Source organism: Salvelinus sp. IW2-2015, linkage group LG16, assembly GCF_002910315.2.
Source record: "Salvelinus sp. IW2-2015 linkage group LG16, ASM291031v2, whole genome shotgun sequence".
In the NCBI taxonomy this organism is placed as follows: domain Eukaryota; kingdom Metazoa; phylum Chordata; class Actinopteri; order Salmoniformes; family Salmonidae; genus Salvelinus; species Salvelinus sp. IW2-2015.
In genome coordinates, this window is record NC_036856.1 from 11,523,533 (window position 1) to 11,535,742 (window position 12,210).

Consider the following 12,210-nt stretch of genomic DNA (forward strand, 5'->3'; position numbering starts at 1 on the left):
AGTCCGTTACTCCCCAACCCAGCAGAGTGGTTATATAAAAGACATAGGTAGCACTTGCATGGGCTGGACAGGCCCTGTTACCCAAAGCATACACATCAGGCAAGGGACTGAAATACCGGAAAAGGGACAGACTTGGGGGTAGGGGTGTGTGAGGGGAGTTCCTTGTTCTTGTTATTGTTTATTATTAGCTAAGTTTATACAGTAGTCAAATGAGACATTGTCCTTCATTGTTGTTGTTGTTGTTGTTATTGTTGGTGGTGGTGGTGTTGATGATGATGACTATAGTGGTTCTGCAGTGGTAGCCGGAGGTTTAATGCTAGTAGCGGTTATTTCCCGGGGAACAACATAATACGTGCTGTCCTCACTATTTGCTTGTATAAATTGCAAATATCCTTTGTCTGAGACAGGTAGAAAAGGCTAAATGCCACCCCCACATSCCCTGACCACATGACCTGAATTTCGAACAGTATTCATAGATGTGGTAAAGAGATCAACCGAACTCGACCAAAACAATGGAATTGCCAGGTAAGAAGAATGTATGCAGCAGTTAAGGATAACTAACGTGGCAGGTTAGGAGACTTATGTTAAGGTTAGGAAAAGGGTTAGGGTTAGCTAAAATTCTCTCCTAAACTGCTGCGAAAAGTTACTTCTGGTCATAGCTGTACTCCCTCTACTCAAAACCTCAGAATCTCTTCATTCCCCCCCATCAAAATTAGCCTACATTTAGGCTATTGTTTGTATGTGTATTGCACACTATGTTGGGGTAAAAATCTGAGTATAGTAGGTTTATGGATGTCAACCCCAATACATGTTCATGTCATCGTCCCCAAACAACTGCATTACACTTTAAAAAAATGTCTATGCTACCAGCTTATACAAATGGGAGTTAGCATTTAGCAGACATTTTTTCTAACCCCAAAAAGGACTATTTCTAAATATTATGCAGAAAAAACAGCCAAATATATCCACATCGGATTTTAGTAACCACATTGTGGGCCTGTTAGAACACAAAAATCTGGACAGATTTAACAAATATATCCACTTTGTAAAATCAGATATTTTTTGATGTGCACCAATGACTGCGTCCTTGTTCTTTCCCCAATGGTCTGCATTCCATTGATCTCTTTACCGCATGTATCTAATCAATAAGTATCTGTCAGTGCCCCCCGAGAAGCAGAGCTGATCCTTTGTTGAGCCAAGGCGAGAGGACGCTGCCCCACTCCTAAAGCCCATGTCAGATCCATGACCAAGGTTTTTCAATGATCCACATACTGTCACAAAACGGGCCTCTCTGAAATGAGTGGGGGCCTAGCTGAGGGATGATGTCACAGTACTGTATTCTGTGAGAAAAAGGCCAGCTGTTTGTAACTGGTGGCAGTGGGGTCGCCTGCAGTGCAGGAGTGTTATATAAGGTGGTCACCGATACAGACCCAACTGGCTGTGAGGCTTTCATCTGCCACAGTGAGACTTAAGCCTGCCTGCTAGCCTGTCCACACCTTCACTAATATGCAGGGGGCTGGGGACAACCGCTATAAAACTCGGGGAAAAAATTGCTCTGTTTTGTAAAAGTATTTACTGAAAGGATGTGGTAGGGTCAAGGTCACAGTGGTCACTTATGCAATCTAGAATGCAAACAATATAGTGTAGGATGGACAAAAGTCCCGGTGGACGTTTGGTGGATCGCTTTAACACAGCTATTCAAGTAGAATATACACTACCAGTCTGCTTCACAGAGTTCAAGTAACAGACACATCTCAACATCAACTGTTCAGAGGAGACTGCATGAATCAGGCCTTCATGGTCGAATTGCTGCAAAGAAACCACTACTAAAGGACACCAATAATAAGAAGAGACTTGCTTGGGTCAAGAAACACAAGCAATGGACATTAGACCGATGGAAATCTGTACTTTAGTCTGATGAGTGCCAAATGTTAGATTTTTGGTTCCAACCGCCGTGTCATTGTGAGACGCAGAGTAGGTGAACGGATGATCTCCGCATGTGTGGTTCCCATCGTGAAGCATGGAGGAGGGGGTGTGATGGTGTGGGGGTGCTTTGCTGGTGACACTGTCAGTGACTTATTTAGAATTCAAGGCACACTTAACCAGCATGGCTACCACAGCAGTCTGCAGCGATACGCCATCCCATCTGATTTGCGCATAGTGGGACTATCATTTGTTTTTCAACAGGACAATGACCCAACACACCAGGCTGTGTAATGGCTATTTGACCAAGAATGAGAGTGATGGAATGCTGCATCAGATGACCTGGCCTCGACAATCACCCGACCTCAACCCAATTGAGATGGTTTGAGATGAGTTGGACCGCAGAGTGAAGGAAAAGCAGCCAACAAGTGCTCAGCATATGTGGGAACTCCTTCAAGACTGTTGGAAAAGCATTCCAGGTGAAGCTGGTTGAGAGAATGCTAAGAGTGTGCAAAGCTGCCATCAAGGCAAAAGGTGGTTACTTTGAAGAATTTTAAATATAAAATATATTTGGATTTGTTTAACACTTTTTTGGTTACTACATGATTCCATATGTGTMATTTCATAGTTTTGATGTCTTCACTATTATTGTACAATGTAGAAAATACTAAAAATAAAGAAAAACCTTTGAATGAGTAGGTGTTTCCAAACTTTTGACTGGTACTGTTTAAGTAGAGTTACAGTACAGTATATACCGCTCCTGCACTAACACCTAACACGTTCATGAGGTTAAGCAACCCACTGCAGCTGAGGTTTCTCCCACTCTATTAACACTGTTCAGGGCATGTTGTTGTCTACTGTACACATTGTGCCAAGCAAATTGCCCTTTCACCTAAATTATAGTCTCAAGACTTAATACCTTACCTTTGCTCTACTTAACGTTCCCTTATATTTTAGGGAACTGGGGAGGGATTTGTTCAAGACACACGCTGCAGAACTACACCCAATACCTCCCCCCTCAACATGTTAAGGTCACCCTGGCCCACGAGCTGTGCCACAGCCTGGGTGCCGCTGTGAGTACTGGACAATGTCATCCTTGCCTATTGTTATTGTTGTTCCCCATTGGAGTTCCAACACATACTTTTATTTGTTATTTCACAGATTTTTGATGTTTGATATGTCATTATATGCCATTTGATTACATTACCTCTTTTGTTGTACAGGTCTTGTTGCAGCTCTCTGTGTTAATTCATTGCAGGACTTGAACCCTATGGGCAGATGTGTTCTTATCGCTTGAAATTTGAACAGTATTGCACACAATATCTAACTATTACAAAGGAAAACATTAGGCCATAGGGTTAGATAAGATCATGTCCTGGCTTGTTGTCATGCAGGATTCGTTTTGATTGTGTACATGTAGCATGATCAATCCAAAATKAAATCTAATCAAATGTTATTTGTCACATGCGTCGAATACAACAGGTGTAGAACTTACTGTGAAATGCTTACTTACAAGCCCTTAACCAACAATGCAGTTCAAGAAATAGAGTTAAGAAAATATTGACTAAATAAACTAAAGTAAAAAATGTGATAAAAAGTAACACAATAAAATAACAATAACGAGGCCATATACAGGGGTACCGAGCCAATGTGCGGGGGTACATGTTAGTCGAGGTAATTTTTACATGTAGGTAGGGGTAAAGTGACTATGCATAGATAGTAAACGGTGAGTAGCAGCAGTGTAAAAACAATGTGGGGGGAGGGGTGTCACTTGATTAATTGTTCAGCAGTCTTATGGCTTGGGGGTAGAAGCTGTTAAGGAGCCTTTGGTCCTAGACTTGGCGCTCCGGTACAGCTTGCCGTGCAGTAGCAGAGAGAACAGTCTATGACTTGGGTGACTGGAGTCTTTGACGATTTTTTGGGTCTTCCTCTGACACCGCCTGGTATAGAGGTCCTGGATGGCAGAAAGCGTGGCCCCAGTGATGTACTGGGCCGTACGCACTATCCTCTATAGCGCCTTATGGTCGGATGCCGAGCAGTTCCCATACCAGGCGGTGATGCAACCGGTCAGGATGCTCTCGATGGTGCAGCTGTAGAACCTTTTGGGGGATCTGGGGACCCATGCCAAATCTTTTCAGTCTCCTGAGTGGGAAAATATGTTGTTGTGTCCTCTTCGCAACTGTCTTGGTGTGTTTGGACCATGATAGTTTGTTGGTGACATGGACACCAAGGAACTTGAAACTCTCAACCCGCTCCACTACAGCCCCATTGATGTTAACTGGGGTGTTTGTTTGGCCCTCCTTTTCCTGTAGTCCACAATCAGCTCCCTTGTTTTGCTCACATTGAGGGAGAGGTTGTTGTCTTGGCACCACACTGCCAGATCTCTGGCCTCCTCCTTATAGGCTGTCTCATCGTTGTCGGTGATCAGGCCTACCACTGTCGTGTCTTCAGCAAACTTAATGATGCTGTTGGAGTTGTGCTTAGCCACGCAGTCGTGGGTGAACAGGGAGTACAGGAGGGGACTAAGCATGCACCCCTGATGGGCCACCGTGTTGAAGATCAGCGTGGCAGATGTGTTATTGCCTACCGTCACCACCTGGGGGGCGGCCTGTCAAGAAGTCCAGGATTCAGTTGGAGAGGGAGGTGTTTAGTCCCAGGGTCTTTTCCTTAGTGATTTGTGGGCACTATGGTGTTGAATGCTGAGCTGTAGTCAATGAACAGCATTCTCACATACAGTCTCTTTGGAAAGTATTCAGACCCCTTGACTTTTTCCACATTTTGTTTTACGTTACAGCCTTGTTCTAAAATGGATTAAATATTATTATTTCTTCAGCAATCTACTCACAATACCACATAATAACAAAGTGAAAATAGGTTTTTAGAAATGGTTGCAAATGTATTAAACATGAAAAACAGAAAAACCTCTGATTGGAGTCCACCTGTGGTCAAATAAATTGATTGGACATGATTTGGAAAGGCATATAACAGTCTATAGAAGGTCATTCAGTTGACAGTGCATTACAGAGCAAAAAGCAAGCCATGAGGTCAAAATAATTGTCCGTAGAGCTCCCGAGACAGGATTGTGTCGAGGCACAGATCTGGGGAAGGGTACCAAAAAATGTCTGCAGCATTGAAGGTCCCCAAGAACACAGTGACCTCCATCATTCTTAAATTGAAGAAGTTTGGAACCACCAAGACGCTTCTTATTGCTGGCCGCCAGGCCAAACAGAGCAAACGGGGGAGAAGGGCCTTGGTCAGGGAGGTGATGAGATAATGTGTGTGGGTATACATGTCCTGTCAGCAATTGATCAGCCAATCTGTGGGAACCAGATCATGGAGGGGGAGGAGTGTGATCTGGGCCATAACAAGACAGACGTCTGCTGCACAGAGAACAAGGAACCCATGGGAACCCAGTGTTGCCTGAAACCTGGCAACATTGCAGGTAACTTCTGGTCCAAAGTTTGCTGTAGGATCAAATCAAAATCAAAATCAAATCAAATTGTATTTGTCACCTGCGCCAAATACAACAGGTGTAGACCTTACAGTGACTGCTTACTTACAAGCTCTTAACCAACAATGCAGTTTTAAGAAAAATAAGTGTTAAGAAAGTATTTACCATAATATACTGAAGTACACAAAAATAATTTTAAAAATCAGGTAATTGAGGTAATATGTACATGTAGGTAGAGGTAAAGTGACTATGCATAGATAATAAACAGAGTAGCAGCAGCTTAAAAATGGGGGGGACAATGCAAATAGTCCAGGTAGRCATTTGATCAGCTGTTCAGGAGTCTTGGCTTAGTAGGATGAAAAAAGCCCTTTGTGATTTGCTGGTCCTAAATCTGTTTCTATGGGTAATTACTCATTTCTGTCCAAAGTTTACATAACATCTCCCATGGAGCTCTTAATAAGAAGATTAACATGTTTGACAAAGCAGAGTTGTGGTTGTGGCTGAAGGGATAATTACCGCATTCCATACCGTTCAAAACAAAACAGTAAACAACACTCATATGATGAACTTGTCTCTGCCTGCCCACCCACCTGTTTCTTTCCTTCTGTCCCCTCAGTCCCAGTCAGGGACTGCGCTGTGGCCAAGAGAGTATCATAAGCTGTCAGGGGACAGATGTGAGGAGGAGTCGGACTGTCAGCTGGAGAGTGTGTGCTCTGGTCTCTCCCTCATCTGCCCTGAGCCTACAGCCAAGGCCAACATGAACGTATGTAGTCTGGGCACTTGGGTGTGTCTCAATGGAGGGCCAGATAATGACTCAACATTTTCAGTCATTGTACCCACTGTCTCAATGTGATGACATTCCAACGTCAGCAGTATCCACTTTAACAGGATCTATTGTCCTTGGTTGCCATCTTGAGTGAATTTCCTCCATTATTTTATCCTTTCAGATGATACATGTGGTTCTGAGTTTGGAGAGTCGTTCTGATTGGGAACATTTCAATGTAAATTCCATATGTATGGCTCTCTATGGGGGCATACATCATGAAATATTAGATTTGGGCCAGAACCCATTTCTGATGCAGCCTGGATCAGGGAACAAGTTAACTGAACACGGATGTTTAGGATTTGTGAGAATGAGTAGGCCTGTCTGGCACTGTCTAGCAGACATTTTTTTCTGTGAGACTTTGGTGTTCTTTTTCTTGTGTTCTCCTTTCATTCTCTCTATGTCCTCTCCCCTCTCTCCTATATTGTATTTCACCCTCCCTCTTTTCCTCTCTCTCACTATCCTTCCCTGCTCTTCACGTGTCCTTTTCCCTTTCTCCATCTCTCTCTCGCCCGTTCTCCCTCCTTCCCTCTCGCCTATCCTTCTCTCTCTGTCCATTTCTCCATCTATTTCTCAGAATTGTCACTTTGAGTCACAGTGTGTGAGTTACAGCCTGGAGCAGTGTGACTGTCTGGGAGAGTCCAAAAAAGAAAAGTGCCACATGTGCTGCCAACAGCCGGGTAAGCACAATCCCTCTTCTCCTCCCTCACCCTCGTCTCCTCCCCTGCTGCGCTTAAATCTGGGGAATGTGTTTATGATTTGGGGACAAACAAGACCGTGTACATTTGCTTAGTCTTTCCCCTAACAACCAAAAGGGCATCTGATGTGGTGGGCTGTGTAAAAGCAGAATTTAACAAGGATAAGGAGCTTGGTTACCAATGTGTGCATGTGCTTTTTCCCTCAGTAAACTCAATCTTTCACCTTTAACAAAATGTTTACCTGTATTTCCCATGGATTTCTTCACCTTAGACATGCCTGCGACCTGCACCACTTCCTCTGTCCTGACTAAGCAGTTCCAGGGTAAGCGTGTAGCCTTGTTTGCCGGGGAGCCGTGTTCAGCCAAGCAGGTCTACTGTGACAAGTTCCTGGTGTTCTAGGCATCCTGGACACTGACAGGCCCATCGCCAGGCTGAAGAACTCCTTCCTCCACCTGGTAGACCTGGATGAGTTTGACAACCTGGCTGAGTGGATGAAGGTTTGTTTTATAGGGGTCGGCTATCTATCTACCCTATGATGTATTCAGGTTGTTAATTTACAACAGGCCAGAGGATCCTAGAAGATGTAGTGTGTTGAGATGCGTGTTGAGCCCAGTGTGTGTATGGAAAGCTTCCTGTTTTGATGTTCTTCGTTCAGATGTTCCAGCCTCAGTTGGCTTTGAGCTTTGGCCTCGCTTGAAAGTGCGGCGAATCAGGAATGCCCACAGGGATTTAAAAGAGCTACTTGGGTCACACGTCAGGTTGAGTTAGCGAGACGGTGACCCCTACTCAGGGTTGGGGAGTAAGGGATTACAAAAAAACGGTTACAGTAATCAGTCAAGTTACAAGCAAAAATATTGTAATCAGATTACAGATACTTTTGAAAAACTATATGATTACTTTGAGGATTACTTTTAAATTCAGAAAGGATGTCTGCGAAAAAAAACTTTGACACTTTTTATCAATGACATTCAAATTAGCATTGAAAAAGGGCACAAGTTTAAGTTTGTTCCACCTGAGCGAGTCTGACCACAAGTCAGAGACCACTATGATGACACACCAAATGTGTTTGATGGATTGCGGGAAAAGAGTTGGAATAGGCTTTTGTAGGCTACAGTCCAAGCTATGTCTTCCAATGGTGCGACTGCTGTCGGCATCCAAAGATTATCCAACTTGAATAAATACTTGGAGGTAAGGATGACAGCAGTGGTGTAGTCTACGGCGATACGGATATCACTTATTATTGATATTTACATAGTGCATTGATGTGACTCATACTGCTGCTCTCTCATTTAGCTATTTGCGCCTTACGGATTGTGGTTGTTGTGGATGGCTGTCCACAAATCTAATTGTATATTTGAACCCAATAATGGTTGAATTCAAYAAGTTTAAGCTGCCTATCAATCATTGTTTTTGAAACCAGTGGACAGCCAGTYAAAAATGCGCTCTTGCAACAGCTACATAGTGCAGATCCCAGCCTATGGAATAAAAGTAGGGCTTTTATTACTCAATTGAATTAATGCTGATAAACAAAATGATATCCATAGGCCTAATGGACACATGCTCAAACTCGCACACTTTTGATAAGGGGCAATCTGTAGTTGCTACATCCATTTTTGGACAAATTATATATATTGATGTAAAGATAGAATTTAATCGTATTATTATATGTAGTAGAAAGCGATGGGTTAGAAGAAGCCTCCATAACCAACCCATAAAGTAAAATGTAACATTCATGTACAGTATGGCCAGCTATGTAAACTTTAACATTGATTTATCCTGCAATAGATGTCATTCAATTGGTAACATACATTTTTGTCTTCTTCTAATGCCTCTTACAGAATGTAATCAGATTATGTTACTGAGTTTGGGTAATCCAAAAGTTACGTTACTGATTACAATTTTGGATAGGTAACTGTAATGGATTACATTTAGAAAGCGACCTATCCAACCCAGCCCCTACTTGCGCTTAGATGTACCGTTCACTCCCTCTGACCAGGGCTTTTTAGTGTTAATGGATTTTCTATTGTCCGTATCTGTGCATCCATACCCCCTTCCAGCTCAAAGAAAATAAAAAAGTTTTTTTATTTCTCCCCAATTGGCAGTTAGTCTTGTCCCATCGCTGCAACTACCGTACGGACTCGCGAGAAGCGAAGGTCGAGAGCCATGCATTTGCACTGCTTCTTGACACACTGCCRGTTTAAGCCAGCTGCACCAATGTGTCAGAGGAAACACTGTACACCTGGTGACCGAAGTCAGCATACATGCGCCCGGACTGCCACAGGAATCACTAGAGCGCAATTGGACAAGGACATCCCGGCAGGCCAAACCCTCCCCTAACCCGGACAACGCTAGGCCAATTGTGAGCTGCCTCATGGTTCTCCCGATCGTGGCCGGCTGCGACATAGCCTGGGATCAAACCCGGGCTGTAGTGATGCCTCTAGCACTGCACTCGGGAGGCCCGCAGCTCAAAGTTGATGTCTTATCTTTTCTTTGATTCGAGGACAGTACTACATATAACTGGTTTGGGAGCTATGCCAGCTATGGTTAAGGTTATTAGGCTGTGATATGGCAACAGTACTGTTTCCACACCACAGCTGAACCGCTAATGCATGCCCATTGGTTCCATCCAAATCAGTGTGTCACATTTGAAATGTTAACTGACTAACGTCCTGTAGCAAATGGCTTCTTGAAGAAAAGATCACGTCACCTCAAGTCAATGTGAATGAAAGTAAATGGAATTGGAGGTGTTTTGGCTATTAAACAGCTAACTATAGCAGACTTGCACTAGAGTGGGCGAATGTTTGACTTGTTGTGCTCTTGTCGTCCGCAGGCTCACTGGTAGGCTATTCTCCTGGCCATCATGACTCTGTCTGCCGTGATGGTCAGCACCGTGTGTCTGTGTGAATGCACCCTGTAGCTCCATTTCTGTCTCTGACTAGGACAAAGACTATAACCGTCAACTATCTATCTATGTTAACAAGTACGTCATAACTCTGTGCCACGTTCCTCAATGCATGTGTGGTGGAAAAGGGGGTGTTGCCAAGTTTGTTTTGCCCTCACTGATCTACGAGTGGGATGTTCTTTTTTACATACACCTGTCCATTCATGCACTTAATGTACCATTCTTCCTTCCGTCCATGGCTTTCCATCAGTGTCCTTCACTTAGCAATTTGAACCTGAAGGCTAATTTGATCCTTGACAATCATCCAGTTTTCCACCGTTGTGGCATTGTCTCATTTGACACAATGGACCAGCTTGAACCAGTTTGAAGGACACGAGGATTACCTCTAGTCACCTGTATTGTGTATGTCTMTCCATTGGAGTACTGAGGTATATAGATGAGGTGAGGACTAAAATAAGCTGTGTAGACAGACATGGTACACCAGGCAGAATAGTCCAGTTTTACTCAGAACTGTTGCTGTTCATCAGCCATTGTACTGGAGCTTGAAAAGAGAGTGCCGCTGAAAAACAAGAGACCATTTGATTTTGGTGGGTCAGCCAAATGGAAAGGCATCAGAATCTAAGGGACAGCACAGTATTCATTCCCCTTGACTTATGCCACATTTTGTTGTCTTACAACCTGAATTTAAAATGCATTAAATACATTTAGTTGCTCACCCATTTACACACAACACCCCATAATGACAAAGTTACATTTTTGCACATTTATTGAAAATTAAATACAGAAGTATCTCATTTAAATAAATATTCACACCCCTGAGTCAATACATGTTAGAATCCCTTTTGACAAAGATTACAGCTGTGAGTCTTTCTGGATAGGTCTGTAAGAACTTTGCGCACCTGGATTGCACAATATTTTCATATTATTATTATATAAAAAGATTGTGGTTGATGATCATTGCTAAGCATCAATTTTCAAGTCTTGCCATAGATTTTCATGCCGATTTAAGTCAAAGCTGTAACTAGGCCATTCAGGAACATTCAATGTCGTCTTGGTACGCAACACCAGTGTATATTTGGCATTGTGTTTTAGGTTATTGTCCTGCTGAAAGGTGAATTTGTCTCATAGTTTCTGTTGGAAAGGAGACTGAACCAGGTTTTCCTCTAGGATTTAGACTGGCTTAGCTCTATTCCATTTATTTGTATCCAAAAAAACTCCCTATTCCTTGCTGGTGACAAGTATACKCATAACATGATGCAGCCACCAGCATGCTTGAAAATATGAAAAGTGATACTCAGTGATGTGTTGTGTTGGATTTTCCCCGAACATAATGCTTTCTATTCAGGACAGGGGCGCAACTTTCGCTGGGGATGGGGGGAACATGTCCCCACCAGTTTTATCATTGGAATGTGATACAAAACGAGGCAACTGTGTGCTTTAGGACCATGCGGACGCCTCCGGCTGTTTGGAGTGTTTATCCGACAAAAAATAAATGTTATATATGTATATATATCCCCCCACTTCTTAAGCCAAAGTTGCATCCCTGATTCAAGACAAAACGTTAATTTCTTTGCCACATTTTTTGCAGTTTTACTTAGTGCCTAATTGCAAACAGGATACATGTTTTGGAATATTTTTATTCTGTGCTATCTTCCTTCTATTCACTCTGTCATTTAGGTTAGTATTGTGGAGTATGTTGTTGATCCATCCTAATTTTTCTCCTATCACAGCCATTAAACTCTAAATGTTTTAAAGTCACCATTGTCCTCATGTTAGGAAGGATACCTGTATTTTTTGGAGTGGCTGGGTGTATTGATACACCATCCAAAGTGTAATTAATAACTTCCCCATGCTCAAAGGGATATTCAATGTCTGTCCTTTGCGAGGCATTGGAAAACCTCCCTAGTCTTTGTTGAATCTGTGTTTGAAATTCACTGCTCGACTGAGGGACCTTACAGAGATGTGGTCATTCAAAAATCATGTTAACCACTATTATTGCGCAGAGTGTGTCCGTTCAACTTATTGTGACTTGTTAAGCACATATTTACTCCTGAARTTATATAGGCTTGCCATAACAAATGGGTTGAATACTTCTTGACTCAAGACATTAAGGCTTTTCATTTGTAATTTATTTAGAAAATGTTCTAAAAACATAATTCCACTTCGACATTATGGGGTATTGTGTGTAGGCCAGTGACACAAATCTAAATGTAATCCATTTTAAATTCAGGCTGTAACACAACAAAATGGTAAAAAAGTTAAGTGGTGTGAATACTTTGAAGGCACTGTATGTTCTAAAATGGAATGTAGATTGTGTATAATACAGTGCTGAGTTGGTCTCTTCTTGGATGTGTGGATGGGTTTKGATTTTATAGTATACCTAAGCATGATCCTGGACAATTTTACAACCTTG

The 12,210-nt window shown here is 42.6% G+C and overlaps 1 pseudogene; it reads left to right on the forward strand.

Moving 5' to 3' along the window:
• Positions 1-5,175: 5,175 nt before the first annotated feature.
• Positions 5,176-12,196, forward strand: LOC139028932 (disintegrin and metalloproteinase domain-containing protein 10-like; annotated as a pseudogene).
• The last annotated feature ends 14 nt before the right edge of the window (positions 12,197-12,210 follow it).